The sequence below is a fragment of the Corvus moneduloides genome, chromosome 23 (assembly GCF_009650955.1).
Source record: "Corvus moneduloides isolate bCorMon1 chromosome 23, bCorMon1.pri, whole genome shotgun sequence".
NCBI lineage: Eukaryota > Metazoa > Chordata > Aves > Passeriformes > Corvidae > Corvus > Corvus moneduloides.
The window spans coordinates 2589054-2595053 of record NC_045498.1 but is presented as its reverse complement, the minus strand read 5'-3'; positions in this window follow the sequence as shown (position 1 = coordinate 2595053).

Below are 6000 nucleotides of genomic sequence, written 5' to 3'. Positions count from 1 at the left end.
TCAGCCGAGCCGCGCCGCGGTGCCGGCCTGCACCGGACCGCACGGGTACCCCAGCCACCTGTCCAAAAGCTAGAAGCAAGAGAGCTCTCCGAGGCTTTGTTCGTTCTTAAATGTGGATCACAGAGGCATGTCAAGCTTCTTAAGTGGCCTAACAGAGTTGCCAATATTCAAACTAGCCAGTTGATTGGTTCTGTCGGGTCTAGAGGAAGCTGTCAGCACCCCTTTGTAAAAGAATCACTTCCGTGGAGTTCTCCTTAACTAAAACCCAAGCTGTGCTAAACCATGACACAGAGCCAGCAGTGCATCTCCTGGCTCCCACTGATTCCAGGTTCTCACTGATTCCAGGTTCTCACTGATTCCCAGCACAGAGAGGTGGTCTCCTGGACTGACTGCACCCAGCCCCGCTGCCCCTCTGCACCATTGGGGTGGGCGAGGTTCCTGATCAGCACCAAAGGTTTCACTTGCTTCTTTTCCTTGATCTGCGTGGGTCCATCCTCTGAGCCTCACCAACCAGCTCTTGCTGGCCCATCACCTGTCCCCAAGCCCAGCTGTGCACAGAGCACCCACCCTAGCCCTGTCCCTCCCTGCCCGCACCACGCGAGCCATCACACCTACGGCACTGTTGTCTCTCCTCAAAAGTCCTTATTCCTCAGACTCAGTAAGTGGATGTTAAAATAAACTAGATATTAATATTTGAATGAAACAAACTGAAGGGCTGCATGCCTTGCAAACTTCATGGAATTGGTGTCACTGTGCTTGAATTGGTGCTTTGCCTGCAGCAAACCCTGACCTGGTTTTGTGTTGAGATGTGCACTGAAGGACTACTGAGGGGAAGAGTACTGGAGCTCTCTAGCCCAGGAGCTGTGACCAGGGTTAGTTAACTCAGCAAGGACGTGATGGATCCAACTATCCACCTGCCCTTTCCCTCTCACTAGCTCAACCAATGAAACCCTCAGGCCTTCACCCCACAGCCCTCACCCCAGAGCTGTGGGATCCCCAGTTATGCTGAGGGGCTCCCCAGGCCATGTCCTTGGGCGCACAAAAGCTGCCCACTGGCAGGTTCTGGGTTCCCTTCTGGTTGCAAAGGAAGATAATTTTGTGCCTGCCATTTCCACATTGGCATGATCCATCTGTTTTATCTGCAACTGGAGGTCCACAATAAATCTATGCTTTCCATCAGGTTGCTCCCCAAACCAGTGTTTCCTATTCTGTCCTTATGCATTGATTACTCCAGTGATGGGAAGACAACAGGCTGCATATCTCCCAAAGATCATCCAATTGCTTTCAGATAGATCTCCAGTTTGTCCATGTAAGCTGGAACTTTAATCTTGTCTTTACAGTTTCTCATAACTTAATGCCTTTTTCAAATTACTGCCTGCTCCATATTACATCTTCTGCAATGGCACTGGTTATTAACAGGAGTGGATGAGGGATGAACCCATCCAGGCCACCCTTTTCCATGCACCCTTCTGCTCTGGCCATGAGTGTCCACCCTTGGAGTACAGCTTCTCCACTAAGGCCTGGCCAAGGGCTGAAACATCTGCAGCAACTGACCCTGATAGTGCAGGAGCTGGGATGGTTGAGCTGACCAGACCACATGCTGCCGTTACCTCCTCTCCTCCTGGCTGCTCATTCCCAAGGTGTAGCTCTTGGACCATTCCTCCTTTCATCCCAGTATCTCCTTCAGAAGCTCGCATGACCCTGAGGTGGTAACACAAACCTTTGAGGGTAGAGATGTGATGGGAGCAGAGCTGCTGCTCCACTGGGCTGACATTGTCCCACAGTTACCCAGCATGTGACAGCTCCTGGGCTCCAGGTCAACACTGAACACTGAGGGCATGTGTCATAGGTTAGCAAGCATAGTCCTGGAAGGGATGTCCACCTTACAGCTTACAGCTGTAAGGAAGCTTACAGCTTCCTCTGGGACCTGATAGAACCTATCAGCTGGCCAGTTTGAATATGGACAATTCTTTAAGCCACTTAAAGTTGTGACCGCCTCTGTGATCCACACTTAAGAATAGACAAACTCCCCCCCAAGCTCTCTCTCGTTTCCGGCGCTGGGACAGGTGGCTGCAGGCCCAATGCAGGGGCCAGCGGGCCCGGCCAGGCCCTGCTTGGGCCAGGCCGGGCCGGGCCACGGCTCCAGGATGACCCCCCCAGCAGGGCTGTGGGCAGCCAGAGCGGCTCGGAACCACCCCCCTCCACTGCGGCCAAGATTTCAGCAAAAGCCGCACCTCTGTCCGGCAGAGGTCAGGTAACCAACAGCGATAAGGGACATTCCAGCTGCAAGGCTGAGGCGAGATTAACCCTTTTAGTGCTGTGAAGAGCTGAAAACCTGAGGGAAGAGAGAGAGGAGATGCTTAAAGCTGAAAGTCTGTTGTGAAGCTGTGAGGTATCAGAGTATCCCGTTGTAATTTCATGAAGATATGGGGGGTGGAGTGTTCAACTCGTAAGCAAAAGCACCTGCACTGAGATAGGCAGATGCTGACGCAGCTGTAATTTGATGAGAAGTTTGGACAGGGAGAGATGGAAGCGATGAGGACTTTTGCTCCACAGGGGAAAGGAGAAAACCTCAGTTCCTAGAGATGCTCCCAGAGATAGTCCTAATGATGAAGATGAGGAGGACCCTTTGCTCCCAGGGAAGGCGAAGGGCCTCTGTTCTTAGAGATGAAATGCTCCCAGAGATGGGTGAAGAGAACTTTTGTTTCTGAACGGCTCAACCTTAAAATTGTACCCCAAAAACTTCAAGAGTGGACCCTCGAAAGCAGTTGTGGGAAAAGCTGCAAGTCGGGGGAAAGGACTCACACGCAGGCAGAGAGACTCCTCTTCCTAAATGGACTGAACAATATTTGGAAGTGGGCGGCTGTCTCGTTGTGATAATGTTTTCATAGCACGAGCAAGAAGAGACTTCTTTTTCCAAATGGACTGAACAAGGTTATTATGGAAGTGGTAACAGACTGAACATCTTAAGGGTTGTCTTTTTACATTGTCAGTGGGAGAAGGGAGGAAGGTGGGGGGAGGAGGAGAGTTCTGAAGGTATGGTAAAATTTTTTTTCCCTCTTTTAGGTCTGTTAATAAACTTCTTTATATTCTTTCAAGTTTGGTGCCTGCTTTGCATTTCTCCTAATTCTTATCTCACAGAAGATAAACAGTAATGAGTATTTTGGACCAAACCACTACAGCATGACAAAACCCCATTATCAATTCTAAGCAATTCAGACATACTCACTGGCTGTCACGGCACTTTCTAGCAGGAGTAATATTACCTTCATCAATAATTTAAATCAATGACTGTTCCCTCATAAGAAACCAAGATATTATGTTGAAAAATTACAAAATTATCTTATTTTTAATGCAGAAAGAAATTAACGGTGATTATATATAGGAAAAAATACATTAAAGTAGCAATAACTCTGAGAAATTCTCATGAAACGAGCATCTGAGTAACATGGAAAGGAAGAGAGTCAGAGAATATGCCACAGATGAGAAAGCAATCAGGAACTAGTGCAGACAAACCTTTTAAAAATTAACTTCCATGCTGTCCATATGCTGCATTATTTAACATAGTGCGGTTACAATACACTTTCATTTATCCAAGTTGTCATCTTAGAACCAACTTCCTATGGCTCTGGAGATGTCTGGGACAGAGGAACATTGTGGAAAACATCCAGTTAAAGCTTCTGTTTGAGGGACTGAGACATGAGAGTTGGGTGTCCCCCAGGTTCACACACAAGGCACCATCTCTGCAGCCTGGAAATAACACACCTCAGGTGCCACTTGCAGACATGGGTCTGGTACTGCAGGATGTGTTCAGGGCTGATTCTAACCAGGCAGCAGGCAGGGGACAGCCTGAAAACACCCTTGTACACCAACATCCAGTGGTGTCTCAGCTGCCTGAGGATCTTCACTAACCCAGGTTAGCTGAGCCCTCCATTCTCCCTCTCACACAATCCTCTGAGCCCACTGAGTCTTACCCAAAGGGGCAAGTCACAGAATTACAGCAGTGCTGTAGTGGGAACCCTGGAGGTCATCAGTCTACCCTCCCACGTGGAGTAGGTCTATCCCCCAAACCAGCTCAGGTTGGCCATGGCGTTGTCTAACCCAGCTCTGGATGGCCCAGCGTTGCACTCCCTGGAGAAGAAGCTTTTCTTCTCCAAGTTCTTACTGCACATCTAGACATCGTGCCCTGCCACATGTTGGGCTGTAGCCCCCAGATCACAGAGAAGAGCATGACCCACTTTCCAGTAAGACAACCTTCCCCTAGCATGCAGGCTACTTGGGAGACCTCCCTCTCAGATGCTACACTGACCTCCTCGATCAGCTGGAAGAGGAAGCAGCTGGAGGAGCTTCTCTCATCTGGCTCATGGCTGCACAGGCTCCTTTCTTCCCCCACCACTGGCAATGGTCAGCTTTCAAGTTACAGTGTTCTCTTGGGATGACATGTGGGTCGCAGCATCCTCTGCCTCTGTGAAGCAGCTCAGCTGACCAGTATCATGTAGGCAGCACTTTGTGATGCTTCCCCAAAGGACCCTTCTCTGGAACCCATCTAGGGCTCAGGGGCTCCTGGACTGGAGATGTTGTCTGTGTAACAGGGTTTTCTTCTCAAATTGTTTTCCAAGAACATGTGAGCCCTCACCCTCCATATTACCCCAACCAGCCATGTCTACGTGTTTCACTGTGTGCCAGGAGAAGGGACTAGCTGTGGTTTGGTCCACATCCCCTAGTTTCTTCTGACATCGCCAGCTCTTATTCTGGGAGGTCTGAGTCCTTCAGTCTAAATGGGATAATTCTGACCACACTCCTGAGGCATCTTCTGTGCAGTTTGAACTGTCCTGATCTATTCAGCCGCTTCTCTCACAAAAGTTATTCCTTAATTTCTGTTATCTTTGCTGCTCCTTTCTGAACTCCCCCCTCCAAGTTTACCTTCAAACAGATTCTGTAGACAGCATCACTATATGGACAGGCCAGGGATTTAAAGAGCATTGCAAACACGTCTTATATTCTTTTTAAGCACTTTTCTTAGTTTCTAGCATCTGAGTCAAATTTAGAGCCCTTGCTGTCTGGGCAAAATCAGGATCACTTTTCTTATACTGATAGCATCTCACTTGCAGTAACTTTCCTAGCCTTGCTGCGTAGTCATCAGGGCTTTAATAAAAAAAGGCAGAGGTCTCCACTATGTTATCTTCAAACAGGCTTCACACCTTCTGTAAGTATTGTACCCTTTGGTCTGTTCTTTCATTACATCTTTAACAAGACTTTTTGTTTTCATTTTTCATCAAACACTACTGCATATGACTTTGTCATTTCACTGCCCCTGCACAAGGCGAATCAAACCCTGTGCCAAACCAGGCCATGTCAAAAGTCACTTCTCTTGTGGGTTATACTCTGTGCTACAAAGAAGTCACCCTTCTTGCTTTCAGCCTTTCCAATGTCCCTCTGTGTCCTGAGCCAGCTCTAAATGTTCCTTTAGATTTTAGGCCTGTAACTTCATTCCAAAAGGGCCTTGTGTTATTTGTTGAACCACTTATTTGACTAATGTGACTTCAATGTTCCCTTAGTAGATGGCACCACATGACACATGAGATGTGTTACATATCATGCATCCTAGCATCAGAGTGACTTCCTTGCACCAGGTGGCTGATGTAATATGCTTTCTGGTGTCCTCATTTAAAAGTAGGATTTCAGCTCTTCTCTTCTGACATCTGTGAGGAAGAATCAGACACTTCAGGGGCTAGTGGGCCTTATCGCTCTCTCCAGCTTCCTGAAAGGAGGTTGTAGACAGGCAGGGGTTGGTCTCTTCCACCAGGCAACAATTGACAGAACAAGAGGACACTGTCTCAAGCTACGTCAAGGAAGGCATAGGCTGGATATTAGGAAAAGGTTTTTCATGGAAAGAATAGAGTACTGGAATGGTCTGCCCAGGGAGGTGGTAGAGTCACCATCTCTGGATGTGTTTAAAAAAAGACTGGACATGGCACTTGGTGCCATAGTCTAGTTGAG